At 44.2% G+C, this 14,058-nt stretch overlaps 1 long non-coding RNA gene across 2 annotated transcripts; it reads right to left on the bottom strand.

Annotated features, from left to right (window-relative positions):
• Window positions 1-4,846: 4,846 nt before the first annotated feature.
• Window positions 4,847-12,919, bottom strand: LOC128351847 (uncharacterized). 2 transcript variants are annotated; one of them, XR_008320079.1, is made up of 4 exons: window positions 12,727-12,919; window positions 7,950-8,103; window positions 5,111-5,506; window positions 4,847-5,001 (listed from the first exon to the last, which is right to left on the bottom strand). It is a non-coding gene; the product is annotated as an uncharacterized LOC128351847 (long non-coding RNA). The 2 variants fall into 2 exon arrangements; XR_008320078.1 differs by lacking the exon at window positions 7,950-8,103.
• Between the last annotated feature and the right edge of the window lie 1,139 nt (window positions 12,920-14,058).

Below are 14,058 nucleotides of genomic sequence, written 5' to 3'. Positions count from 1 at the left end.
AAACAACATCATGCCCCAAGAAAAGCAGAACCCCTCTACCCCATTCCTTACCTTCCTCTTATTTCTTCTTCCTCCGCCCTCTTCCTCTCACTTGCTCTTTCTCTCAATCTCTCCCCCTCCTCCTCCGCCCTTCCTTGCCAAGAGAAAAAACACCTCCTGATTCTGTCTTCTTTCCTCCCCCCCACACTTTATCTCCCCTCTTCTGTGCTTAACATGCTGGAAAGCCTGCCAGGAGGAAGGAGGGTGGGTGGAGAGTGGTGGCAGAGGAAGAAAGCAACCCATCCTGCCCCCCCACCCGGCACATAGTTAGGAGGTGGGGAGAGAGAGAGGCGGAAGGAGGAAGCCGACCAGCAAATAACAGATGTGCCACAGCTCTGGCATGTGGGGTGGGGGGTGAGTGCCGCAGCTTGTCCCAAGGCTACTGCCTTCATGCGGGCCAGTCAAGTGAGCTTAGAGAGCCTGATCCAGTCTATAGGCTGACAGTTTTAGAACAAACCACAGCGGGAAAAACCCTCCATAGTCAACGCTTCTTTTCTAGAGTTTTGGGTCAATGTTTAAACCTCTGCATCTTAGCCATTTTACATCATATCGGTACAAGATTTAGAGAGGCATTATCACTTGTCGCCTGTTTGATGTGTGCAAATGTTTGGGCAGATTGGACAGATTGTTTGAATGTGGTGATCAATCGAGGGTCTAGGGCTTATACTGTTAGAACACTGAAACCTCATCTTAAGCATACTGAGACTACTGTACCAGTATAATGTTCAGAACACCAATGGTTGGGATAGGGAAAACAGGGAGAGGATCTGGGAGGGCAGGGGGAAGGAATCTTGTGCTTGAGCACTGTTAGGTGAAGGGAAAGTGATCTGGGGAGTATTACAGAGAGTGGGGAAATAGGAGAGTTTGAATGAAGAGGGCTGGAGTGAAATAATGGATTGGAAAGGGATGGGGCAAGGCGAGGGAGCTCTTCCTCCAGCTGAGCCTCTTCACCCAGGGCTGGTCTTAGTCTAAATGGTACCCCAGGCAAGAAGTGGCTTCAGTGCCCCTCCATTTGTTCAGCTTTTGAATACCTAATGTTTTTATTGCATTAGGCCCTTTTTACAACATTGATGCATGATTTATCCCTGTCTTATAAGATAGATCTGTCAGCCAATATTTATTCATAGCACAAATAAATAAAAATAAAACCAACAAATTTATTTCTTCTGATCTTATAGAAGCATATATAATTTAAGAAGAACTAAAATGTGTAGCAACTCAGGTGGTCACTTAGGTTGCCTGCTCCTAAATTATTATTATTATTATTACAAGTGTTTTCAAGCCCGTTTAAATAACGGGCACTAGTAGGGGAGAGTTCTGCCGCTCGCCTTCCTTTCCAGCCCACCCGGCGGGCTCCCTCCTCCTCCTTTCCCTCCCTCCCTGCCCTTCGTCCTGAGTCTGGGCGCTGCTGCTGCCGCCGCCGCCTGAGGGGAGCCGATGGGGAAGGGAGGAGGGAGCGCGCGTTCTCCAGCGGGTGGCGGCTGAGGAGGGCAAGGCGGGACGACGGAGGCAAGCAGAGAGGGCTGGGCCAAGTCCCAGTTCTACGGCCCGCCGCTGGCCTCCGCAGCTGCTGCTTGTCTCTCAGTCGCGGGCTGCTTGGCCCGTGGCAGCCCCCGGTGAGCCGCCCGCCGCCGCCTCTGCCTCCAAGCGGCTGCTGGAGCCACTTCTGTCCTCCTCGTGGCCGGGCAGAGTCGCCGCCGCCTCTGCCTTCCTACAGCTGTCTCAGCTGCATCTGCCGCCCGCGGATGGTCTCGTTCCGCCGCTGCCTCTGCCTTCAAGCGGCTGCCCGAGCCGCTTCTGTCCTCTCCGCGGCCAGGCAGAGTCAGGAACATGGCCGCCTGGTACTTGTCTCCGTGCCTACATCGGCCGTACTGGGCATGCACTCCGCGCATGCCCAGAACGGCCGACGCAGGCACGGACACACGCCTTGGTGTCCACGGACGGACACCAAGGCTTTTATTAGAGAGGATTATTATTATTATTATTTTATTATATTTATATCCCGCTCTTCCTCCAAGGAGCCCAGAGTGGTGTACTAGATACTTGAGTTTCTCCTCACAACAACCCTGTGAAGGAGGTTAGGCTGAGAGAGAAGTGACTGGCCCAGAGTCACTCAACTAGCTAGTTTTATGGCTGAATGGGGATTTGAACTCGGGTCTCCCGGTCCTAGTCCAGCACTCTAGCCACTACACCACGCTGGCTCGCGTGGTGTATTTGCTCCCACCCATGACATTTCAAAGGCCTTTCTCAACTTAAAAATAATGATTAATTTTCCTTTTCAGCATTTCCAAAATAGTGATTTGATAAGCAGTCTTGTGGTAGGAAGCTCTGAGAACCAAAGATGTGTTGAGCATTGTGTGTTATAAATAGTAACAAAGACTGCCTATCTATTTCTTCCCAGAACCGGATTTCTTATTTTAACAGAAATAGTTTGCTGCCATTTCTTTCCTTTACATCACCATTAATCACTCCTTTTATTGTGATGTGGATCTGAGAGTAGATGTGGCCTTAAAATCAATGAGATTCTGAGGAGTATCACTGTGGATGTGGTTAATGTGTTGAATGAATTTCCATAGAGTTTTTGTTTTTAGAAATAGGGAATGTGGACATTTTATATCCTTGAATCAGAATTTGGAGCCATCAGTTTAATGTGTTATTTGCTGATAAAATCTCTCCTGTTCAGACTGAATTAGATGGAGACTTTGCAATTACTGCCGTGTCTGAATTAGAGATGTCCAACAACTCCTCGTATGTGGTTAGACTGGATCGGTTTCAGTTTGTGACTCATGAGGATGTGGACAAACAGCTTGGAACAGTGAGGCCTACCACTCGTTCTCTTGACCCTTGTCCAACATGGCTTGTTCTATCTAGCAGGGAGGCTGTTGTAGAAGGCCTGGTAGAAATCATAAATGCTTCTCTGAGGGAGGGCAGAATGCCCCCTCCTCTTAAGGCAATTATTAGACCTCTCCTAAATATGCCTGCATTAGATTCCTCAGAGATCCCTCAGAGTATAGGCCTGTCTCCAACATCCCTTGGCTGGGGAAGGTAATTGAGAGAGTTTTGGCCTCCCAGCTCTAGGCAGAGGAAACTGATCATCTAGATCCATTTCAAACTCGCTTTCGGGCAGGCTATGGGGTGGAGACTTCCTTGGTCGGCCTGATGGATAATCTCCAGTTGGGAATTGACAGAGGAAGTGTGACTCTGTTGGTCCTTTTGGACCTCTCGGCAGCTTTCGATACTATCGGCAATAGTATCCTTCTGGAACTTCTGAGAGTGCTGGGGGTGGGAGGCACTGTTCTACAGTGGTTTCACTCCTATCTCTCGGATAGATTCCAGATGGTGTCGATTGGAGATTGCTGCTCTTCAAAATCTGAGCTTATGTATGGTGTCCCTCATGGCTCCATACTCTCTCCAATGCTTTTTAACATCTACATGAAACCGCTAGGAGAGATCATAGGGCATTTGGAGCGGAGTGTTATCAGTATACTCATGATACCCAGATCTACTTCTCTATGTCAGCTTTTCATAAGATGGCATAATCTCCTTAAATGCTTGCTTGGAAGCAGTAATGGGTTGGATGAGGGAGAATAAACTGAGACTGAATCCAGATGAGACAGAGGTACTTATTGTGCAGGGTCAGAACTCCAGAGAAGATTTCGATCTCCCTGTTCTGGATGGGGTCACACTTCCCCAAAAGGAACAGGTTCGCAGTCTGGGAGTACTTCTGGATCCACACCTCTCTGTGGTATCTCAGGTAGAGATGGTGGCCAGAGGGGCTTTCTCTCAGCTTTGGCTGATATGCCATCTACATCCATTTCTTGAGATGAACAACCTCAAAACAGTGGTACATATGTTGGTAACCTCCAGACTTGACTTCTGCAATGCGCTCTATGTGGGTCTGCCTTTGTACGCAGTCCGGAAACTTCAGTTAGTACAGAATGCGAAGGCCAGGTTGGTCTCTGGGTCATCTAAGAGAAACCACATCACTCCTTTGCTGATAGAGCTACACTGGCTGCCAATAGGTTTCCGGGCAAAATACAAAGTGCTTGTCATAACTTATAAAGCCCTAAATGGCTTAGGCCCTGGGTATTTAAGAGAACATCTTCTTCATTATGAGCCCCACTGCCCACTGAGGTTGTCTGGAGAGGTCTGTCTCCAGTTTCTACCAGCTCGCCTGGTAGCCACACGGGGATGAGCCTTCTCGGTTGCTTCTCCGAGACTGGAATGCACTCCCTACTGAAATACGATCCTCCCCATCTCTGACAATTTTTAAAAAGCATTTGAAAACACACCTCTTCACCCAAGCTTTTAATTTTTTTTTTTTAGGCTTTAATCTGTGGTTGATTTTTAAATTGTTAAATTACATATTACATTATGTTAAATTGTTAAATTACATATATAGTTTTTGTATGTTTTAACTTGTTTTATGCTATTGTTAATCACCCAAAGACGAAAGTTTGGGGTGGCATACAACTTTGATAAATAAATAAATATGCTGAGTTTAGATTCCAACACTCATGAACATTCCTTCCTTCCTTCCTTCCAGAAAAGTTTCAAAGTGGCTCAGAATCACAATTAAAACTACTACAAATCACATTGTAAAACAGTTTTTTAAATAAAATCCAAGACCCATGCTAGTACCAACAATAAAACACATATCAACAGCATATCAAATGTTGACAAGATGTGGGAAAGCTTGCCTGAAAATGTAGATTTTGGTCAATCTCCAAAAAATAGAAAGGGAAGGAACAAATATAAGTCTCACAGGGAGTTCCAAAGGACAGGGAACACCACATATTGACAAAACTGAGTCAGACCTGTGCTTTAATCAAGTTATATTGAACTTGTAATAATGAGAGAAAATATATTAACAAATACTGATTGTGAAGAGCAAATCATACACAATATGTAGAGTGTTTTCACAAACAACAATTTAATCTTTTTTTCTTGGATTTCTCATATCTGTAAACCAAGCAGAAAACTATATTAATTAGAATCTTATTAAGAAGGAGAAGGAAGCAGGTATATTTTCAGGCAGATTCCCCCCCCACCCAATCTAGCTGCTGCTTACTTGTAAGGAGACCTTCTGCATGGATTCGGGGTACTGTGCTCCTTCTCCTGGCTTTCCCTTTTTGCTTTTAGCAATCTGCTGCTTCTGCTGATTATTTTCAACTGTTCCAGCTGTTGAGCTTTTGCCAGAAGGGCTGGTTGGCTGGCTACCCACCACACCTTTCCTTCTTGAGTTTCTTAAGGCAGTGGTGACCAAAGGTGCAGCCAGCAGCTTGCTTGTAGATGGCTGCTGAAGCTGGCTGCCAAAGGCCTTGGGTGTCTGGGCTTCAGGGGGGACTTGTGGTTGGTCTTCAGACTGCCTATTTTTTTAGTCTGGCTGAGGAATGTGTCTTTGCTTATTCAGGGATGGAGAGGCAGGGATGTGGTTCCTCAGCAGGGGTTAGCTATTTCAGTGGTCCTGGGGAACAGAAGAAAGAGTATTGGCAGGTCAGCAGGCCATTACAGGGAATGGGAAAACAGAAAATTAATAGCTGTGTCCCCTTCCATCTACCCTTTCAGCTCTTTGATCTTGGGAAACAGTGCCAATAACCCACAGAGCCTCACCTTGCTCCTTTGCAATGTCAGGTCGGTCCAAAATAAATCAGAAATTACACATGATTTGATTGTGGATGAGGAAGCCAATCTGGCATGCATTATAGAGACCTGGTTGGGAGGACCTAGTCATCCAGTTTGGTCCCAGCTTCTCCCTAAGGAATACTCTGCTGTGGGGCACGTGAGAGGACATGGGAGGGGAGGTGGAGTGACTGTGGTTTACAAGAACACTATATACCTTAACAGGATCCCAGTCAGAGCACCTGCCTATATTGAGTGTGTGTACTTGTATCTTGGGACCAGGGATAGATTGGGGCTTCTGTGGGTGAACTGCTTACTCCATTGCCCAACAGAATCCCTAACAGAGCTGTTGGATTTGGTTGCATTGTTGGCATTGGAGATGCCCAGGTTGATGGTGGTGGGTGACTTCAATGTGCACTTTGAGACTGCATTGGCAGGAGCTTCTTGGGAGTTCATAGCAGCCATGACAACTATGGGCCTTTCTCAAGTGGTCTCACATCCAACTCATGTTGCTGGCATGTTGTTCGATTTGGTTTTTTGCTCTGATCAGGGAGGTGTTCCATGGGTAGGAACTAGGGGTGAGCATGGAACCAGCTGGTCCAGTTTGGTTCGAGTCCAAACTGGACACATACTGGTTAGGTTTAGTCCGGTCCGGGGATGTTTGCAAGTTTCTTTTTTAATTAATTTATTTTTTAAAAAAACTTACCCCCTCTGGGGGAGTTGTCCGAGGTAGAAGGGAGCTCCATGGAAGTTCCCCCTCCCCCTGCCAGCCTCCCTTATGACCCAGGCCATGCAGCGGCCTATTGCGCAGGCACTGCAGCCTCCAAAATGGCCACCGCACCCAGGGGGAAAGGCCGAAGCATCTGAATGGCTGATTTATGGCATAAGGGAGGCTGGCGGAGGGAGAGGGAGGGGATCCTCTGCGGCCCTCCCCCACCCCTGCTGCATTGGACAACTCCCCTGGAGGGGGGAAAGTTTAAAAAAAAACTCACGAACCCCCAGTGGGGTTTGGTCTGGGGTTGGACCGAACAGGGGGTGGTGTCCAGTTCGACCCTGAACAGTCTAACATTAAACCTGTTTGCACATCCCTAGTGAGGACTCCTACAATTTCCTCATTGTCATGGTGAAGGTCCAATTTGCAGCCACTAGTCACCTCTGCAAGGGTGAAGGGCCTATTAGGATGGTCCGCCCAAGTAGGCTATTGGATCCAATAGGATTCCAAGAAACTTTGGAGGGTTTTACTGTTGGCTCGGCCAGTGATCTTGTTGACACCCTGGTGGAAAACTGGAATAACAAGCTCAATAGGTTGGTAGATTGGATTGCTGATTGGATCAGTTTCAGTTTGTGACTCCTCAGGACATGAACAAGCTGCTTGGAACTGTGCGTCCTACTACCTGCTCTCTTAACCCTTGTCTGACATGGCTCATATTATCAACAGGGAGATTGTTGGAGAGGACCTGGTTGAGATAATAAATGCTTCTCTGAGGGAAGGTAGGATATCTCCTTGTTTAAAGGAGGTTGCTATTAGACCTCTCTTGAAGAAGCCTACACATGCTCCCTCAGAGCTAAGCAACTATAGGCCGTTTTCCAATCTCCTGTGGTTGGCCACGGTGATTGAGAAGGTGGTGACTTCTCAACTCGAGGCAATCTTGGATGAAATAGATTATCTGGGTAGTTTATTAAATTTGAACTTTTATATGTGTTAAATTACTTTAAAATTGCTTGGTTTGTTTTAATGTTATAAACAGCCTAGAGACTTGGGTAGTGGGCAGTATACAAATATGCTAAATAAATAATCTATTCCAGTTATCTATTCAATATTAACATGGGTTACATGTTGGGATTTCCCCATAGACAATGTCTCGGTTATCTGTATGCAGCATGCTTCTCTATGTCTATTCCACTTTAATGATACTGCCCCAGGGTGATTGGTGAACACCACAAATTGCTTTGTGTTGGGACATTAGCTTTGGGTAGGACACTTCCATGTCAGATTAAATTTATACAAAGTTGTGGACCCAGGAAATATCTGGACTGAGGCAAGGTTGAAGTTTTAAAAATCAAAGGAAAGGTTTATTGAAGAGAGGGGTACAGTGGAAAGAAATGTGTGATTAGAGCAATCCTATTAAAGGTATGTTCAACTGCAAAGTGGCGTTTTAGCTTTAAGTTCTAATTGTATGAATTCACAGGCAGGCTAGAGAAAGAAGCTTAGAGAAGGAGGCGGCTGGATTTAAGAAAAAGGAACAGGGATAGAGATGGGCCCAGCAAGGGGCAAACATTTATATTACCTGAGCTTCTACTGGTGCACAGACCTCAGGGCTTCCCGAACAACCGAAGGATATTGTTCCTCAGGGACAGCTTGGTCAAAAGCAGGACTGAGAGGACTGGAGGGGTTAGATAGAGGAGAATCCATGAGGGTACCTCCTCCATGGAATCAGCTTCCTGTGTTGGCGAAGAAGACTGGTCAGATCGGGTTAGGCCAGGGAACCCATCTGAAAATTGGCATGAAAAGCTGGACACAGCCTGGTGTGATGGCATGTGAGCAGCAAATCACCCAAGCTGCTGGTGACTCCAAGTTGTGTGTGGGTCACAAAGGAGCACTCTGGATCACGGAATTAGGGTTTGATATATCCAATAACATGTCCTGAGGCAATATTCCAGTTGCTTTCATTTGCTGAGCAGGTGTGTTGGGCGGAAACGGCATTTATCCAATTGTTCCTGATTGCTCTTTCTGAGTGTAACAGTGTGTGAATAGCTGAGGCTCCTGGCTGATTGTCATGAAAATAACAGTGCATAGACATGCGAAGAAACTTTGCATGGACAATGAAGTCCAATAACTCAGTCAGTCAATTTGATGGGTACAACTGAGGTCCTTATAGCTGACTCAAACTTCCTTTGTGACAGGCGAGAATTGCCTTAGCTAGTCTTATCTGCACCTTCCTGCTGAGTTAACAGGTGCATCAAGTTCATTAGCACTGCAGAGGTGGGGGACTAGAGGCAGTTCACTGAGTGCAGAGTAGCCCTGTCTGTGAATTAACTTGCTTTCAGTTAACTTCTGGGGTCTACTTAGATGGTCCCAACTCTGGGCGGGGGGCTTTCATCTCTCATTCAGTTTGCTTGTTAGTGGCCAAATCTAGAGGCAACTGGCCCATGATCCACTAAATGACCTGTCCCTTTGTGCCACAAGCTGAGGGCTCACGATCCCATGAGGCTCATGAGATCCCCACACCTGGGGACTTATGGCAAGTGAGATCCCCATCCGTAGGGACTCATACATAAGCAGGAAGGCTTCTGGCAGCTGGCAGAAAAGCATTCCTAGTAACACATTATCTACTCAGTATTAACATAAGTTACGTGTTGGAATTTTGCCATAGACATTGTCTCAGTTATTTGCATGGGACATGCTTCTCTATGTGAATGTCTCTATGTACTGGCTTGGGGTTGGAGTCATGGTTTGTTTGTTCATCTGCTCCTTACTTGCTGCCTTGAATTCAAACTGAGAGGCTCTCCCTCTCTTTTCATAGGATATTGTTAGCCTATTTATTGTTTTCTTAACTTATATCAAACTCTTGTTTCTCAGTTTAAGTTGGCTTCTTGTTCAATTACTTTATAGAGGAGAAGTAATTGCTCTGCAACATTGGGTTATGCGCCCAGTTGTGAACCAATAAGTTGTGATATAACAAAGTGTTTGTAGGCAAGGAAGCTAGACAAGATGGCTACTTTTGCATCTGTGGGGAGACATCAAGAAACTACAGAAAATGGTTCTTCAGAGTGAAGATGTTGCTGAATACTCTTTGAGTATCTTATGTTCTGGAGGATCAAAGACCAACAGAGAATGAAGGGAAATAGTGAGAATGGGATTCTGCAAACAAGTAATCCATAAGTGATCAGTTAATCCAGGCATCCCCAAACTGCAGCCCTCCAGATGTTGCTGAACTACAACTCCCAGCATACCCAGCCACAAAAAATTGTGTCTAGGGATGCTGGGAGTTGTAGTTCAGCAACATCTGGAGGGCCGCAGTTTGGGGATGCCTGAGTTAATCTATCATATAGAAGACAAAAATACAGCAAGAGAGATATGGGGAAAATTGAAGGTCTTTCAACAAAGAACTATTAATAGTCAAGTTTCTCTTATGCTGCAATTGTATAATAAACGATTCAAGAGGGAGACAGTTTGCAAGAGCACATATGCTCATTTTTTGTAATACTGAAAGAATTGGAACTGCAGGAGATAAATATGCCTGAACCCACAAATATTGGACTTTTGCTTAATACCTTGCCTAAAGAATATTAGAATAGTGTGAATTTTCTGCAAATTAAAGAAAATGTGACTTTGAGTTTTATGCAAGAGTGTTTGAAAGAATTTAATTTGAAAAAAAAAAAACAGAAAGGGAGGAATCAGTTAAAAATCAAGCTTACAAAATTGCTGATGGTAGGTAATATTTTATATGTGGAAGCATCTTGTATTTAAGAAATGCATGATCTAATAAAAAGCAAGGGAATTATTCTGAACAGAGAAAGAGGAATAAGACTAAATTCCAGGAAAACTGACTTTCTAACAAACTTACTTATACAAAAGTGAAAGAAATGAAAATGATGCTGAGAATGATGAAAGAATATGCACTGCAAAAGAATTAATCTGCAGGGTTGATGCAAGTCAAAGCAGAAACAAAATATATTTGGATAGTGGAGCTACTTCACAATTCTTCAATAATTTGCAAGATTTCTCTGAAATATGCATAGAACGTAAAAGTCTTATATACCTTGCTAATGGGCAGCAAATTTGCATAGAAGGAAAAGGGACAAATGATCTGAAGTGTAATCTTAGTACAAATAGAGTAAATGAAGTGTGTATTCCAGAGGCATACTATGTTCCAAGTTTTCAAAACAGTGTAATGAGTGTAAAAACAACTACAAGGCATGGATGTAGAGTTCTTTTCAGAAGGGACCATTGCTTTATTGTCAGTGGAGGAAAATGTCTGATGAAAGGCATTTTGAAAGATGATCAACTGTATGAAATAGATTGCAAAGGAGAGCAAGCTAAAGTTGCAAGTGAGGACACAAAGATTGCATGAGTTTATGGCATCGCTGATTTGGGCATACAAGCAAGGAATGCATTTCAAAATTAGTAAAAGGAAAATTGGCAAGAAACCTTCAAGTTAAACAATGCAAATCTGAAGTCAAATGCACTGAATGTGTTAAAGCAAAAGCAACAAGGGGCATATCTTCACCAACCACAGAAAGGTCATCCAGTGAGGTTTTGGATTTGATTCACAGTGATATTTGTGGGCCCTTTCCAGTAAAGACACCAGGAAAGAATCTCTATTTCCTGACTTTAATAGATGATTTTCTCACTATACTTACACTTACCGATTTAAAGAGAAAAATGAGATGTTGCCAAATCTTAAAGAATATATGGCTAGAGTAAGCAACAAGTTTGGAAGAAAACTTAAGACTGTTCTGATGACAGTGGGGAATATACTGGGAATGATACTGAGCAATACTTAAAAGAACAAGGAATTAAACGTGAGATAACTTCAGAGCAAACTGAAGTGGCAGAGAGAAAGAACAGAACTTTGATTGAAATGTCTAGAAGTATGCTTCTTTACTCAGGTCTGGAACAGGGGCGTCACTATAATAGGGCCAGGGGAGACAGTTGTCTGGGGGCCCACTGCCTTGGGGGGGCCCCAGAGGCAAGTCACATGACTGACTTCCCCCAACCACACACCCGCCCGGGCTTCCTTCAGTTGTATCATCCTCCGAAACTGATGTGAGCGTTAAGACCTGGAGCTGCCCGAACAGCATGTCTTTCTCTAGTACCATTCAATGACTTGCATCGTCCACAATTTACAATTTTAAAAATCATTTAGGATGATGTTCTATTGTGGCGCATAGGTTATATATATATATATATAAATTCTACTCTGCTTTTTGTTACCACTATTCAGCCTCATTTAAGATTTCTTTACTTCATGAGTTGAGCTTCAGTGATAGGGGGGCATTTTAAAATCTTGTCTCTGGGCCCCCTCCCACCTTGCTACGCCCCTGGTCTGGAAAAACAAATACTGGGGAGAAGCTGTAATGACTGCACCCTGTTTGCATTTATACTTCCAACTAAAACTAAAGGAGTAACACACTTTGAACTGTGGAATGGGACATATACTAATTAAAAGTATATTAGAGTATTTAGATACAAAGCATATGCATATATTCCCAAAGAGCTAAAAGGAAAATCAGATTGCAGAAGTGAAGAAGGAATAGTCATAGGTTATGCACTGAGTAGCAAAAGCTGCAGGATACTGGATCATCTCACAGAGACTGTTGAACTGCACAGTGCTGATGTTGATGAAAGGCAAAAATCAAATGTCAATGTGATGTCTGACTGTGACCTGGATTTTCCAATAAGTGGAAAGGCTGAACAGCAACCACAGCAACAAATGAACAAGTAATCATAGACTATGATATAATAGAAAAGACTCGATTGAGAAGGGGAGATTGGGACAGAACCAGAGCATTCCAATCAAGAAGGGGAGAATGAGATGAAACAAGTGAGATGCTCAATCAGGGTTAATGAAGGGATTCCACCTAATAGATTGTCACTGGCAAACAAAGAGAAAATGCCACAACCTACAGATTGACACAAAATTGAAGGCATGCCAGATTCGAAGACAGATACATTGCTGCAATTGGGAAAGGAAAAGATTGCATCACATCATAAAACAAAATGTGGGACTCGGTATTCAAGAACAAGACAATGAGAAGGGGAATGTTGGATTTTCCCATCAACATAATCTCAGTTATTTGTATGGGGCATGCTTCTCTATTTGAATGTTTCTGCGTACTGTCTTGGGGGTGGAGTCACAGAGAAAGCGGGGGGGGGGGGGGAATACCAGAATGATTGTACAATTATATCTTATCTGTTCATAATCATCTGTTATTATTTGTTCATAAGGGAGAGAAGTAATAGTAAAATGATTATAAAAATAAAAGTATTATAAAACGGGGAGGAAGTATAAGGGGAAATATCCTTTTAAAAACCAGGATGAGGGGAAATAATGGAAATACCTTTTTTAAAACAGATGGGAGAAATGATTGATTGATTGATTGGAGTTATCCTGCATTTTGACTGGATGGTCCTCAAAGAAGCCTTCAAAGGATTAAATGAATAACAATTAAAACCACACACACGAACACCAGAATGTAGCCCTCTGACTAATGGTAAAGGCCAGAGAATGCTTCTCTTTGCTTCTGCCATACTCAGGCAACTGGCAGTTGGAACAGAGATTTGTTTTTTGTTTGTTTCTTGCTTTTTGGAATGAAGAGAGGAAACAGATTCTCAGCAGCTGCTCCTTCCCTGGGATAGATGAACCAGGCTACCCCTCCCCTTGCCATGTTGTTCTACCTGGGAGCGTAACCTCCTCCTGATCCTTAGCTCTTTGGCCAATCGTAGAAATGGGGGGGGGTCCTTCTAAAAATAGGGGTTTGGAATAATGGAATTATCCCTGTGGAAACTGCACAGGGGAAAATGCAACCACCCTTTTCAAAATGTGGGGAGACAAACATTGAAAAAATATTTTTAACAAATGGGTGATGGTGGTAATGGAACAATCAGGGAATGGAATAAAGTGTGGGCGGGTGGTGGTGGAGATCTCAATCCTTCCCTGCACACACACTTCTGAGAAGACAAGTGTTAGTAAAATGGTCATTCCATAAGGTTGTTCTTATAACCAAAATGGGGAGGGTGGGCAGGGAGGCAGGCTCCTACATGCCTCCCTGCACACAATCAACCCTCCCCATTAGGCTCTGTTGTTTGCTGTGGCATGTGATCAGAGCTGCAGTGAGTGGTAGAGCTGGGAGCCAGAGGAGGAAGTCCTCCAGCATCCCACAACTGGGGAATTCCCCCACCACTGGGTGCTCTTCAAGGCACTCCAGCTGTACATACGACTGGGACAGAATGGTGTGCTCGAGCCCTTCTACCTTAGTAATAGCCCAGGTAACAAACCGGGGCTACCCGGCAGGGCAGCACCAGGACTGGGCCTGATCTTGGTGCTCCACACAAGCAGCCCTACCTGGGTAGAGCTTGCAAGCCAAGGTAGGGCTGCTCATGTGAACAGCCCCCATATACTGTATATAACAAAGTTGATTCTACAAAGTGTAGAAAGAAACATGAAATAGCCACTGGAGGGATGCTGTGCTGGGATTGGACAGGAACAGTTGGATAGGATTCCAACCCATCTTAGAAACACACACCACATTTTTGTATTTTGATACTAGAAGGATGTGATAGGAGATCTGTTAGCCACAACAGGTAAATGGAACATCTGTGGTTAGACATATCTCTAAATATCAGGTGCTGGGGATATAAAACAGCAGATAACTATTTATTTCATAATGTTA

The sequence above is a fragment of the Hemicordylus capensis genome, chromosome 3, assembly GCF_027244095.1.
Source record: "Hemicordylus capensis ecotype Gifberg chromosome 3, rHemCap1.1.pri, whole genome shotgun sequence".
Lineage (NCBI taxonomy): Eukaryota > Metazoa > Chordata > Lepidosauria > Squamata > Cordylidae > Hemicordylus > Hemicordylus capensis.
Note: the sequence above shows the minus strand (reverse complement) of the source record. Positions and strands in the feature narration are given on the sequence as shown.